At 44.5% G+C, this 15,284-nt stretch overlaps 1 long non-coding RNA gene across 3 annotated transcripts; it reads left to right on the top strand.

Moving 5' to 3' along the window:
- Positions 1-6,644: 6,644 nt before the first annotated feature.
- On the top strand, positions 6,645-14,742 carry LOC142924299 (uncharacterized). Of its 3 annotated transcripts, XR_012941488.1 has the most exons (5): positions 6,645-6,862; positions 11,417-11,580; positions 12,649-12,889; positions 13,492-13,627; positions 14,022-14,742. It is a non-coding gene; the product is annotated as an uncharacterized LOC142924299 (long non-coding RNA). The 3 variants fall into 3 exon arrangements; XR_012941489.1 differs by lacking the exon at positions 11,417-11,580 and having other exon boundaries at positions 6,651-6,862; XR_012941487.1 differs by lacking the exon at positions 6,645-6,862 and having other exon boundaries at positions 10,993-11,580.
- Positions 14,743-15,284: the final 542 nt, after the last annotated feature.

The raw sequence follows: 15,284 nt of genomic DNA, 5'->3' as shown, positions 1-15,284 counted from the left end.
CAGTGGATAGGCTGCAGTATAGCAGCCATTTTCAATCATTTGGTTGATATTTAATATGTTCGTGCTGTCTTGTGGCATGGGGTTTTGCAGCATGTAGTGGACCTGTGTGAGCACACATGACACACATGACAAACATTACATGCATGAAACATAGGGCTGGGTGGGTAAGCTATTATTGACTCACTCCACTCTGAAATGTTTCCCCCTCTCCAACCACCACCAGCCTACACAGTTATAATGGGCCCACAACTCTTATTGAGTCCCGACTCGGAAAGGTCCATAGAACACTCCAAAAACTGAAGCAGATATGTACTGATTTCAGCAAGTACAATATCCAGATTTCAAGGAGACATTTTATGCATGCTTCCCATGCACAAAGGCAATTTATTCAGAATACAATACTATCAAAACCCCAAATGCCCATAATATTGGCTCGACAGGATACCTGCTCACCAAGAACCATATCAACAGTAGTCTTTCATTCTTTTGTTGTGCAGGGGAGAGTGATTGAGGGGACGTGGTTATATAATGTGGGCAGGACTTACAAAGGGTGGGGCTGCTAGCTCACCATGTCTCCTGGTTAAGCATCCCAAAAATTTGGTAGCTTTCTCTACAGGGACACATATTACCACAACCCCTAAATCATAAATCCAGGCATTCTTAATAAACCATAATGATTTACACTTCTAACCACATGTCACTCAGAGATCGCAAGTTGCGATACAGAGCTGAAAACTTTAATTAAAATGATAAAAACACGACAAAACCCTATTAAATTAACTTGTTTTTGCAAAAAACCACCTCATTCTGGCATTATTTATACAGCATTATTGATACAAACGTACGATTTGGCTGCGTACGGCCGGTGGGATGAGGACGTCATGATCCTTTATAGGATAGATGTCCTGCTGCGAACGCCGGTAGGGTGCCGTGAAATAGTCCGGTTGTTTGGGCACGGCTCCCGGCTTCAGGTGGTGAATATTTCCCAGGTAGTGAAGAGGCCCACTGTCTGAGCCTGACACCTGGGGGAGGTCGCTCTCCTTGAGTGGCACCTGTTTGATTTTAAATGTATTAAACCCTTTGCCTCGAACACATGGAATCATCATCAGCCAAAATCAGTCCACGAATGGATGAAGGTCTCCCCAAGTTGTTGCAATCTATACAAGTCCTATAATACAACAAGTCCTTTAATACAACAAGTCCTATAATACAACAAATCCTATAATACAACAAGTCCTATAATACAACGTTCTATACAAGTCCTATAATACAACAAGTCCTATAATACAACAAGTCCTTTAATACAAGTCCTATAATACAACAATTCCTATAATACAACAAGTCCTATAATACAACAAGTCCTATAATACAAGTCCAATAATACAACAAGTCCTATAATACAACAAGTCCTATAATACAAGTCCTATAATACAACAAGTCCTATAATACAACAAGTCCTATAATACAACAAGTCCTATAATACAACATTCTATACAAGTCCAATAATACAACAAGTCCTATAATAATACAAGTCCTATAATACAACAAGTCCTATAATACAACAAGTCCTATAATACAACAAGTCCTATAATAATACAAGTCCTATAATACAACAAGTCCTATAATACAACAAGTCCTATAATACAACAAGTCCTATAATACAACAAGTCCTATAATACAAGTCCTATAATACAACAAGTCCTATAATACAACATTCTATACAAGTCCTATAATACAAGTCCTATAATACAACAAGTCCTATAATACAACAAGTCCTATAATGCAACAATTAATATGCCAAAAGCCTCCACTGCATATCCCACCCACTCTTCAAGTTGTCCCACCAATATCCCCAGTCATGAGCACACGCACATGAGCCAATCTTATCTCGCCATCTCTATGATATACATCATCTTGGGCACGTTCTCTCCTTCTGCTGCCACTCCAATGTCATTTTCGGCCAGCAGACATCATCCCTTCAAGCAACGTGCCCTTCCCGAGCCCATTCACTTTTCTAAAAAGAGTCAATATGTTGCTAATATGCATATTTTTCCAAATGTACGTTTTTCTAATCCGTTTGTATATTTACGTCTCTCGATATCTCGTAATGTCAGTGCTACGATTATTATCGTTGAACGTCATACATTATAATCATCACAATCATCACCCTCACCATCATACTCTGTATCACATGCATGATCATCGCAATTATCATCACAACCATGATGAATCTTCACAAACATTATTGTCATCACATTCATTATCACCATCATAATCACAATCATCACCACAATCATCATCACAATCATCGGCATCATCATGATCATCATTACAATGACCATCAGAATCTTGCCTGGATGTGTAGAATCTCGGCATAGGTGGTGAGTGGGTTCCATGGCGCGTGTACTTTCACAAAGGTGGTGCGTCCGCTCACCGACTCCTAGTGGATGGCACGAAGTTCATCGTCAGACTCTAGATGAGTGCATTTAGTTGTATTTATTAGACTTTGTTTGACCAGGTGAGAGTTCAAGGGAACCGGATGGTCTCATTTGGAAGAGTGTCCACGGCCGCGTGGATTTTCGTGCTTGTGTCACGTGTTGTTAGCACCTCGTGCCGATCAACGTGTGGCACAACCCAAAAGCAAATTGCATAATGTACGTGCAGTTATCGAACACTTATTACTACAGTATAAATAGCTGGCATGCCACATTAAGGTGGAGACTGTTATACCCTCCAGTATAAATGGGTAAGCCACAATTAATCCATCTTAAGATTGTGCATGGTGGGGTAAAGTATGGGTATTCGCTATCTCTTTCAAGACGTCTGGCAAGCATAGAAGAGTAGGCCATATACCCTCCAGCGGGGATCTTTAGCGCTCCTACTCAAGGAATGTATGCCAGCAGTGATATTATGAAGCAATCACAGTCTAACACCTTTTTATTTGTATACAGTGTCTGTCATCTATAGCAGAGAGACACGCAGGAAACTTACCTCCTTGGGTTCAATCTCGAGATCTAGCCCCATCTTCATCAGGCTTGCCTGATATTCGGTCCTCTTCTTCTGTCAAACAAAATTGACCATCTGTGTTATACATTGTTCTCAGTTGTGTCACTGTGGGAGTCAAGTCAAGAGGTGAGGAAACTTCTTGAACTCTTACAGTGAGTAGAGCCTCACATGGGAATCAATCAGAGAACGGCTCTGCAAAGTAGCATCACTGAACTGCTTCAGTCGGTGTCACTTCAGCAGACCTTAATAAAATAAAAATTTGCACAGCTCTTTGTCAATCAACTGTTTGAGTTCACCTTATTTGTTACAGGGATGGTCTCACTTAGCTAGTTGCTTTGCTATTTTACAAGGGAGATAGATCCATTGTGCGTGGGTACAATAGCAACAAAATAAACAAAAACATCAATATTGCAGAGAATGCATACTGGGTACTTCAGCACTGTTGTAATAGTTTTCCATTTGGCAGTTAGAATGTGGATATTACATGTATCCTGTAAGTTATGTCTGGGTGTCGGTGTTTGCAATATGAAAGTGGTGTATTTATTTAGGAGTTGTGGATGGAGTGTGATACGTAACGATAATTGATTGTTGTTCGCCAAAGCAGTGAGGTGTATGGTTCAGGGTATGGATGTGCGAGTTGAGTGATGGGAGTCTAGCGTTCATTGACTAGCGTGGTCTGCAGTTGACGATACAGTTTGATAAAGGATGTATACTGTGGATTTAAAGACTCGTATGGAGGTGGCAGGGTGACTCAGCAGTCAGAGAGCTGAGCTGGCACCACTGCGTCAAACCTAGGTTTAGAGGCGTGTGGTGTTGCACGTGGGGAGGGGTGATAATGCTGGGTGCAGGAAGGTGGAGCATTATTTGTAGGTTCCTCGTTCTCACCTGATTGTTGATGGCGTCCTGAGAATGGACCTCATCATCGAACGCGAGGATGAAATCGATCCGACGGACTCCATCGCAAAAGTAGACAGTGTCCTACACGCAAAGGCAAGCACACACACGAATATGAGAGATGTAATAGCTTATGCATGAAATGTATATTTATTCATAAGCTCATGATACATGTATCAGGACATAAGTTAATCTGCTATTTGTATGCAAGTTGTTTATTGCTATGATGATGTACTAGTTTACCCAGGAAAACCTCAATGAGTTTACATTTTTATTTTCAAGGAGGGTCCTACCAAGTTCTGTTTTTTTGCAGTCGAGAACGAAGTTGCTTAGTTTAATTCCAATTGAATAATTTGCATGTATTTTTTCAGCATTGGTACGTTTGGCCAATACCAGTTACACTGTGTCATTTAGCTATGGGAGGAAACCAGAGACCTGGAGAAATATGTACACAAAGCATCTAGTCCCTGTGCATTATACAAAAAACATCAGTATTTTCTAAAGTGCATTGTGGTAATGCTATCTTAAACCACCATCAAAATAAAGTTGAGCAAATGTGACAGACTAACAGCAGCAGTGATGCAGTGATATGCAACTGTGGACCGGTGTAATCCTCATTCGGACTCATCAGCACAGTATAGTCACCAAAACGCACTGCTGCAAAGGCTGGAAATCTATAAATGAGGAGCAGCCATGTCTACACTTTGGGGCCCATTAGTTGGCGAATGCAAACAACTAAATCTGTAAATACCAGGAATCTCCCATCTTTGACATTAGCCAAGTTAATTTATAGGCTGTGCAAATCCACGTTGTGCCGCATCGTACCTGGGCCAGGGTAGATTGAAATGATGACGTCGAAAAGTCTTGTGGCACCGTTGAAGGCTGAGCCTCATGCCCCTCCGCTCCCTCCTCCTCATTCATTCTCTCCACGAGCTCTGCATAGGTAATGTGGGGGTAGAGGGTTCATTGCATTAGGGACAGGGGAGGCAGGTGCAGGGATGGGAATGTCGGTAAAGAACCGCACATGGTACTCATGTGTAAAGCTTTCTCATAAATGTCGACGCTGCTCCAGTGTGAGTACACCTGTGGTATAAAGTTGTATTACCATTAGGGGACTTTTACCCCATTGAATATCGTACACTTTAACAAAGCCGTGCCCAGCATGGTCAGACACAAACCAGGGCAAAAAATATTAGTTGGAATATGCAAAGTCATTTTTGCCCTGACAGCTTGTCAGCTATACTCTTTGGTTCTTTCGGTAAAGTCACGTAGGTGGAAAAAAAAATAGAAATAGAAATAAATCACGACGTTTCGAATGCAACATAAGCACTCATCATCAGGTGTGACAACCACAGCAAGGAAACTGTTTTACTGAAGTGGGAGAGAAACCAGGGTTAGGGCAGTTAAATAAGTCAGAGAGGGGGAGAGTGGGGGGTGAATGGGGCGAGGAGTGCGAGCGCTGCAAGCGCTGCAGAGACGCTGAGAGTAAAAAAAGAGGCAACATAATTACTGCCAAGATGGAAGCTTGTCAGCTTCTGCGAGAGCTTCCCCGTGACCACACAGATCATGGTGGTTACTTGACCACATTTCAATTGAAGTGCTGTCGTCCTGACAGTTCTGTTCCTTCATCTGAAGAAGGCCACTTGTGTTGTGGCCAAAACGTCGTGATTTTTGTTGTTTTATTTTTTACCTACGTGACTTTACCCAATAGAACCAAAGAGTATGGATCCTTGCAGTCACGAAAGCTTCAAATCCACATTTCACCACTCTGGTTAATGTGGGTTGGTGAAGACGTATAGTATGTATAGTACAACCAATTTTGATGGACTGCCCTTTGCTGCCCACCATGTAGCCCGACACTACACTTTTAGACCTGTTATGCACTATCCTGGCTCAAACCCTGCTGAGCGTCCGATTAAAACACTGACGAGATCTCAATATTTAAAAGTGGCCCAAAGCCCCGTCATAGTGAATCTTTGGTCTAATCTCAGATCTTGTGAGTTAGAACTCGGGGGCTCCTCATGCACAGCCAGCCAAGGATAACTCCCCGCTATAGTGACGTCACAGGAAAAGGACGTGACGTCACCTAAATATGGGCGTGGTCAAAAGCGGCCCCATCCCCCGCTCTTCCCGACCTTGCTTCCCCCCTTGCCGAGGTTACCCACATGAACAATAATAATAAATCATAGATGTACATTATGAAAGAATCAATTATTTTTCACAAAACTGCTCCTGTACGACCTTTTGCCAATCCCCTGCTGGAGAGCCTCTTGACGATTGCACGAATCGTGTTGGTTATTTGCACATACTTCACCATGCCGGTGAGTATGGGTTGGTAAAGGAAAAGGAGGAGCATTAACGTACAAACAAAAACCTATTTTACTAGAATGCCTTCTGCTTCCCATCATGTAGCCTGTAACACCTGGTATGCGCTATCCAGACTCCAACCTCCTTAACGTTAGATGGAGACATCTGGCACATCCCCAGCAGTTTTGTCTACAGGCTCAACATATAACACAAACACACCTCCCTAACACTAACGTTAAACTTTACCTATCTCGACGAAGGTAGACATCGTGAATCTTTGATTTTTTTCGAATTCAGAGTCAGAAGTCAGGAGCTCCTCGCGTGCACAGCCAGCCCACGATAAAGTCCGACCCAGAATGATGTCACCGTGACGTCAGTTAAATATGGGCGTGGCCTGAATGTGGGTGTGGCCAACAGCGGCGGCTTCCCCGCCCCCCGCTGCCCCTCCCCGCAGGTTTCTCTCAACCCTCAGTGCGCATGCGCGGGCGGCATGTCTCGGACATCGCCTTCAGCGGCCTTTGGCGACGCGGTGGTTGTGGCGGGAAAATTAATAAAAAAAACTTCTCCGAATAACCTCGACCTTTAACTACCCTCACGGATAATCCACACGGATCTCTGGACGGCAAGGCGAAGACGATCAATGGAATAATCTCCGGTGAGAGACGGAGAGAGATGGGCAGGCGTGAGGGCGAGCCAGGTTCAACTTTGTTGAACGCTGAGCGCAGAGTGAATGGGGTTTATACTCTTTGGTTCTATTGGGTAAAGTCACGTAGGTGAAAATAAAATAACAATTTTCACCTACGTGACTTTACCCAATAGAACCAAAGAGTATGGATCCTAGCAGCCACGAAAGCTTTAAATCTAGAATTGAATGGGGTTTGCTTCACTTAGCACGCGACTTGGACACTTCGGTGTGCAAAGTGTTGTCTGGTTGTGCCGTGTAAAGGAGGAGGACATTCAGTAAATGTGGTTGGTTTGTTAATGGGAGTGTGTGGCGCGGTAATGGACTGGGTACGACTTACAACACAAGTTCTGCTCACATTGCACGCTAAGGGTTAGCACGGCGATTACTACGTGTGCATTTATTAGTTATTGTTTATGTTAAAAGTAGTATTGATTGTTAAGACAATAATGTTTAGTATTTGTAGGTGAATCATTTCAATATTGTACAGTATAGCATTGTCCTGCTGTGTGGCTCTCACGTGGCGAGCATCAGTGCAGCAATATTCAGTACGTGGTTGTAATGTACTTCTATAGCCCCCTGCCACCAGTGCAACAGTATTCAGTACGTGGTTGTAATGCACTTCTATAGCCCCCTGCCACAAGTGCAGCAATATTCAGTACATGGTTGTAATGCACTTCTATAGCCCCCTGCCACCGGTGCAGCAATATTCAGTACATGGTTGTAATGTACTTCTATAGCCCCCTGCCACCAGTGCAGCAATATTCAGTACATGGTTGTAATGCGCTTCTATAGCCCCCTGCCACAAGTGCAGCAATATTCAGTACGTGGTTGTAATGTACTTCTATAGCCCCCTGCCACCAGTGCAGCAATATTCAGTACGTGGTTGTAATGAACTTCTATAGCCCCCTGCCACCGGTGCAGCAATATTCAGTACGTGGTTGTAATGCACTTCTATAGCCCCCTGCCACCAGTGCAGCAATATTCAGTACGTGGTTGTAATGTACTTCTATAGCCCCCTGCCATCAGTGCAGAAATATTCAGTATGTGGTTGTAATGCACTTCTATAGCCCCCTGCCACCAGTGCAGCAATATTCAGTACATTGTTGTAATCCACTTCTATAGCCCCCTGCCACCAGTGCAGCCATATTCAGTACGTGGTTGTAATGCACTTCTATAGCCCCCTGCCACCAGTGCAGCAATATTCAGTACGTGGTTGTAATGTACTTCTATAGCCCCCTGCCATCAGTGCAGAAATATTCAGTATGTGGTTGTAATGCACTTTTATAGCCCCCTGCCACCAGTGCAGCAATATTCAGTACATGGTTGTAATGTACTTCTATAGCCCCCTGCCACCAGTGCAGCAATATTCAGTACGTGGTTGTAATGCACTTCTATAGCCCCCTGCCATCAGTGCAGCAATATTCAGTGCATGGTTGTAATGCACTTCTATAGCCCCCTGCCATCAGTACAGCAATATTCAGTACATGGTTGTAATGTACTTCTATAGCCCCCTGCCACCAGTGCAGCAATATTCAATACGTGGTTGTAATGCACTTCTATAGCCCCCTGCCATCAGTGCAGCAATATTCAGTACATGGTTGTAATGTACTTCTATAGCCCCCTGCCACCAGTGCAGCAGTATTCAGTATGTGGTTGTAATGCACTTCTATAGCCCCCTGCCATCAGTGCAGCAATATTCAGTACGTGGTTGTAATGTACTTCTATAGCCCCCTGCCACAAGTGCAGCAATATTCAGTACATGGTTGTAATGCACTTCTATAGCCCCCTGCCACCGGTGCAGCAATATTCAGTACGTGGTTGTAATGCACTTCTATAGCCCCCTGCCATCAGTGCAGCAATATTCAGTACGTGGTTGTAATGTACTTCTATAGCCCCCTGCCACAAGTGCAGCAATATTCAGTACATGGTTGTAATGCACTTCTATAGCCCCCTGCCACCGGTGCAGCAATATTCAGCACATGGTTGTAATGTACTTCTATAGCCCCCTGCCACCAGTGCAGCAATATTCAGTACATGGTTGTAATGCACTTCTATAGCCCCCTGCCACAAGTGCAGCAATATTCAGTACATGGTTGTAATGCACTTCTATAGCCCCCTGCCACAAGTGCAGCAATATTCAGTACGTGGTTGTAATGTACTTCTATAGCCCCCTGCCACCAGTGCAGCAATATTCAGTACGTGGTTGTAATGAACTTCTATAGCCCCCTGCCACCGGTGCAGCAATATTCAGTACGTGGTTGTAATGCACTTCTATAGCCCCCTGCCACCAGTGCAGCAATATTCAGTACGTGGTTGTAATGTACTTCTATAGCCCCCTGCCATCAGTGCAGAAATATTCAGTATGTGGTTGTAATGCACTTCTATAGCCCCCTGCCACCAGTGCAGCAATATTCAGTACATTGTTGTAATCCACTTCTATAGCCCCCTGCCACCAGTGCAGCCATATTCAGTACGTGGTTGTAATGCACTTTTATAGCCCCCTGCCACCAGTGCAGCAATATTCAGTACATGGTTGTAATGTACTTCTGTAGCCCCCTGCCACCAGTGCAGCAATATTCAGTACGTGGTTGTAATGCACTTCTATAGCCCCCTGCCACAAGTGCAGCAATATTCAGTGCATGGTTGTAATGCACTTCTATAGCCCCCTGCCACAAGTGCAGCAATATTCAGTACGTGGTTGTAATGTACTTCTATAGCCCCCTGCCACCAGTGCAGCAATATTCAGTACGTGGTTGTAATGAACTTCTATAGCCCCCTGCCACCGGTGCAGCAATATTCAGTACGTGGTTGTAATGCACTTCTATAGCCCCCTGCCACCAGTGCAGCAATATTCAGTACGTGGTTGTAATGTACTTCTATAGCCCCCTGCCATCAGTGCAGAAATATTCAGTATGTGGTTGTAATGCACTTCTATAGCCCCCTGCCACCAGTGCAGCAATATTCAGTACATTGTTGTAATCCACTTCTATAGCCCCCTGCCACCAGTGCAGCCATATTCAGTACGTGGTTGTAATGCACTTTTATAGCCCCCTGCCACCAGTGCAGCAATATTCAGTACATGGTTGTAATATACTTCTGTAGCCCCCTGCCACCAGTGCAGCAATATTCAGTACGTGGTTGTAATGCACTTCTATAGCCCCCTGTCATCAGTGCAGCAATATTCAGTGCATGGTTGTAATGCACTTCTATAGCCCCCTGCCACAAGTGCAGCAATATTCAGTACGTGGTTGTAATGTACTTCTATAGCCCCCTGCCACCAGTGCAGCAATATTCAGTACGTGGTTGTAATGAACTTCTATAGCCCCCTGCCACCGGTGCAGCAATATTCAGTACGTGGTTGTAATGCACTTCTATAGCCCCCTGCCACCAGTGCAGCAATATTCAGTACGTGGTTGTAATGTACTTCTATAGCCCCCTGCCACCAGTGCAGCAATATTCAGTACGTGGTTGTAATGCACTTCTATAGCCCCCTGCCACCAGTTCAGCAGTATTCAGTACGTGGTTGTAATGCACTTCTATAGCACCCTGACATTGTGCAGCAATGTTCAGTACATTGTTGTAATGCACTTCTATAGCCCCCTGCCATCACCAAATTCACACTGACCAGCGTGGTGAAGTACGGTAAATAACCCCTCCCCCTGGGAGCTGCATAGCATGGGACAGCTGTCAGCCAGCAATGGATTGAAAAAGGAGCTGTACTCTGCACACGTTGTTATTCAGGGTAGGGTAAGGAACTTGGAGGTTCGGTATGCATAATGTGCTCGGAAAGTATTGTATTCTGTATGTGTGTTGAATCTCTTTCGCACCGTACCAAGCCCACCGTGCTCTTCGGAGGTGCGATAATATATAAATATAAGTAGTCATACTACTGTAATACAACTATTAATATGTAGCATTCATTTTATTAGTAGTACTGTAATTTGTTGATATGCAGGTGTACATGCCAAACGTTAACCAATGTTAAATGTTAAGCCTTCTCTTTTGAATACAGTGTGTTTTAAACATGGAGTTGTCTCCAGCTAATTCTTAAATGTATATCATTCATAATGTAGTAGTAGGCAGGTAGAGCATTTATGACACTTCAATTGTACATAGAGCTTGCAGGTGTGATGAAGGAAAGCATGGGAAAGGCTGGAATTTTTGTTGAAAAAAGGACAACAGCCACAGTAGCTTAAGAGACCTAACGCTGAAGCTGCTAACGCGAAGTGGTCGACGCTGGCCCATGCGTTGTGACGTCGGACCCACTTTCCGCACACAGCAGCTCCTCATGGTGCCCCCCATACCAGGACCAGTGGTGACCTGGTAGCCACAGCGATTCCTCTCCCTGGCCCCATCCGGTTCGGGCATCCCAAATCGTACAAAATGAACTGCAACGGTGGTGAGACAAACAGCCCTTCGGGCGACAGCACGGTGACGGACACAAGCCCTCGCGGCAGCCAGGGCAGCTCGCTGCTCCGGACCGGAAGCGGGGGCTAGCACAGCCCTGTGGTGTGCGGAGAGCAGTGCTGCTCGTAGGCGAGCGGTGCGCTGGACGCCTACATCGAGGACTTTGAGCAGAGCGGAATCTGTGCGTCACCGCTACCCAGGATACGTGCAGAGCACAGCACCGCGCAGCATGGCGGAGCGGAGACGCGCGGAGGAGAGGAGGATGCACAGTGTGGATGAGGGTGGGTTGCGCCTCTCGCCACGCGAGGAATCGCTCCGTGGTGCTTGCACTCGAGTGGCTATCGAGTGTGCAGGCGGTGCAATGGTATCGAAGCTATAGTAATAGGTTTTTACCCTTTTATCTGGCACAAACACTGACACCTTTATACAAGGGATCATGTTTGCAATAACCACAACACAAGTAGTCAAAATGCAAACAAAAAAGACAACTGATAATATGCACTGTCCTTGAATTTGATTGGTCCACACCCGAGACGGCTTTTCTGAGATCCCAGTCTCCACTGGTGTTGGACCAGAAGACGCCAAAAGGCGTCTTCTTATTCTTAGCGTCTTCTTGTTTGCATTTTGACTACTTGCGTTGTGGTTATCGCAAACATGATCCCTTGTATAAAAGTGTCAGTTTTTGTGCCAGATAAAAGGGTAAAAACCTATTACTATATCTTGTTACTGGCAAAGGAGGTCTCATAAGGTATCGAAGCTAGTTGACTGGATGGGGGATAATTGGAGAGGAGAACCCCATTTTTTTTGCTTGTACTGGGTGCTTGTCAATTATGCTATGCTATCATGAATGTAATGTAATTCCCCTAGAAAAAAAACCCTTAATAAGGTCTAAAGATACATTTTCGTGAGAGTCCCACACTGGGATGCTTGGCAAATTCCATTAATGAGTTCATTTTATGTCAGAGAAAACTATCCACAGTAAGCACACGCATATGAGAGGATAGCATAGGTCTGAACAGATAGGTCGGTGCATGCATTTCTTTCTCCTGTCATCTTCCAGCAACTTCACTGATTATCGAGTTTGTAAAGTTTGTGAAATCTAAGTGATCCTCCAACCTTTGTGTCAAAATTTGCAGATCCTAGACTGGACACATCTGAAGTTTAAACAATAACAGCTCATGCACTGATTTATCCCATATTCTCACAAACTCCACAAACGGATAACATCATTAGTTACTGATGGTGCAAAGTAAGGCAACATTGCAGGATTGCCATTCAGGGGTCAAGGAATCTAGGGGAGAGCAAATTCATTGTGTACCAGTAAAATGTCTGTGGGTCTTACATTGCAGGTGGCATGCTGCTTGTGGAGGACCTCATCTCGGGCACGTGCAGCCTCACTGCTGCGCTGCAGCGGTCGTGGCTCATAGCCCGACGGTCAGTCTAACCACGGACCAGCTCCTAGCGGCGCCAGTTGACGGTTCCTCCAAGTCCTTGCTCCGCTCGCCTGGCGCCCACCGAGACCTCACAGTGTCGCACAGAGGCAAGCGGTCATCTCTCGGGGTCACCGCGCACAGCTTCGGCGCATCATTGGTGAGGGGCAATAAGCCAACTAAACGGTTGAGCTCAACAGCGAGAAGCAACAAGGCCGTGATGCCATTAAATTTGTCGGCAAAGCCCGAAAATTATTTCTTTTCTAACCAGACGAATGTTTTGTTGTACTTATGGAGCAGTGAAGCAACTAGGCGTGAGCACTTGCCGAACGGCGGCTGTGCGACAAGTACCTATCTCAGGTGGTTGACAAGCCAAAAGGATAAGCTGGATGTGTCGGGGATCACGAGCATTCCTGAGCTCAGGTACCCGGCCTGGCTGCGTGACTGCGATGTGGACTCCCAGACCAGCAGCCACGAGACGGATACCAGCACAAAGAGAGCAGGTACCGCTCAGAGCCCGCAAAGCAGACCAAAGTACCCAGAGTGGCTCAAAGTTTTGGATATCTCCGGCCTTACGAATGTAGCCAACGAGGAGCCCGTGTCAGAGGACAATAGATCCCTAGGTGTGTGTATATATATAGTCTGTATATAGCAGATGACATTTCATATGTTTTCAGGTACATATTCAGTCTTTTCTCACAGAGACGGCTGAGCGGCCACCCATGTGGTTGTGACGTGCGATGCGTGATTCTTGATGCACAGCCTCATTGGAGGAGCTGCTGAGCAGGGCGCACATGGAGTTGGACTCCCCCGGCTTGGAGGCCCCCTCCCCGGGCAGCTTCAACACGGACGTCTTTCTAGGGGCTGATCGTCCCTGGGAAAACCCCTCCACGCCATTGTGAATTTATCTTTATATCCACACTCACGCACAGCATAGAGGCTGCACCGCCTCTAAGTATGATGTCAGATTTTGAATGTTATAAGCTAAGCAGGTAAGCCTGGTTATTACTTGGATGGGAGACTGTTTTGAAATAGCATATATTATAGATTTTGGCTGCTAGGTAACCAGGAGTTAGTAATACGGCAATGGAATCTTGAATCTATATCCGGAGTTTTGCATTTTACTCCCTCTGTTTTCACCGGGTTCTCCGTTTTCCTCTCACATACCACTCGCTGATGAAATTTGCAAAATATCACTGCCAAACCCTCCTGAGACTTGGTGAGATTTTTCTGGCTTCCACCTTGATAATAAGTCAACCAAGTAATTTTCTCTCAATCGTGTCTCTTCTCAGGGCCGTGTACCACCTGTCGCGTCTGAAAGAGCTGGTTGACACCATCAAGGAGAACAAGGATGGCTGACTACCCGTGATGTAGAAAGCCCGAAAGCATTTTATGGCGGTGGTCGAGGTTTCTACTCAGAAGGATACGTTCGCTTGGTCCTGCTAATTCATGGTTGTTAAACATCAATGGTACTTCAGGTGCTGTGGTGTGAATCGCAATTACTTGTGAACTTGTGGGGCCCATGGGGCACAGTAATTGCCCTGTTAATGGAAGTGCCACAACAAAGTATTGGAAAAATGTGATAAAGTTCGTTCAGGGTTGGAGTTATTGAATGGTTGCAGCAGTATTTTGCACAGCAAATCCATACAGACTCAAATGTCACTTGAAATAGAACGGATATGTGAACAATATTGTGAGCACAACTAAACTAATTTTGGTTTTAGCCATTTTGGAAGGAGACTACTTTATTGGGAACATACATGCTAGTATTTGTGTAGTTATAAACATTTGGGAAATCACTGTAAAAGTACATTTGCTTATTTAGATTGCACTATACCTGTATTGTAAAATTTCAGAACCTTTTATGTAATTTGTAATCAATAAACCAAAGTTGCATATTGTATGCAACCCATGACTTGGATTGTTTTTATCATGTCTTGTTTAGCATGGTTGGTTATGTACAGTGTGAAAGAAATTCAACATACATTAAATATTTTCTGATATTTGAATGTTTATATTGTACATGTATATTTATTTTACAATAAATCTGAGACAAAGGCTTATACACATGGAATTGAAAATATTCAGCTATGATTTGTATTTCTCAAGTATTTTAAGAAAAGTCAGCGAGTCTCGTGACATGTCTTCACATTTGGGAGTGATGATTGTGATGAATATACAGGCATTAACCTGCTTACATTCCTAGAGTATGTAAGGTGAATTTGGGCATTCTGGGTGATTGGGTTTTAGGCCAAACACAGGCAGATGGTGGGGGATAGATGTTTTCAAGCATCTATTAATTATTCATCGGCATGTACTATCTTACTATGATGTAAAGTTAAAAAACATGGTTCATGAAGGGAATGGAATAAAAACTCAACTGTGCACAAGTATGGAGGAATTAATACTTGGAATTCAATGCAAAGATCTGGCCATATGGCGTTTACTGGGCACCAGGGTTGCCAAACAACACGTGAAAGATGTGTATCAGGCACAGCCTCTGCATTATGAAAAAAATATCACTTCCTGAAGAAGTGCATTTTGCTTCTCCTGTC

The sequence above is a fragment of the Petromyzon marinus genome, chromosome 11 (genome assembly GCF_048934315.1).
Source record: "Petromyzon marinus isolate PM22_M1 ecotype Great Lakes invasive population chromosome 11, UKy_Petmar_22M1.pri1.0, whole genome shotgun sequence".
Lineage (NCBI taxonomy): Eukaryota > Metazoa > Chordata > Hyperoartia > Petromyzontiformes > Petromyzontidae > Petromyzon > Petromyzon marinus.
This window is presented reverse-complemented; position numbering and strand designations above follow the sequence as displayed.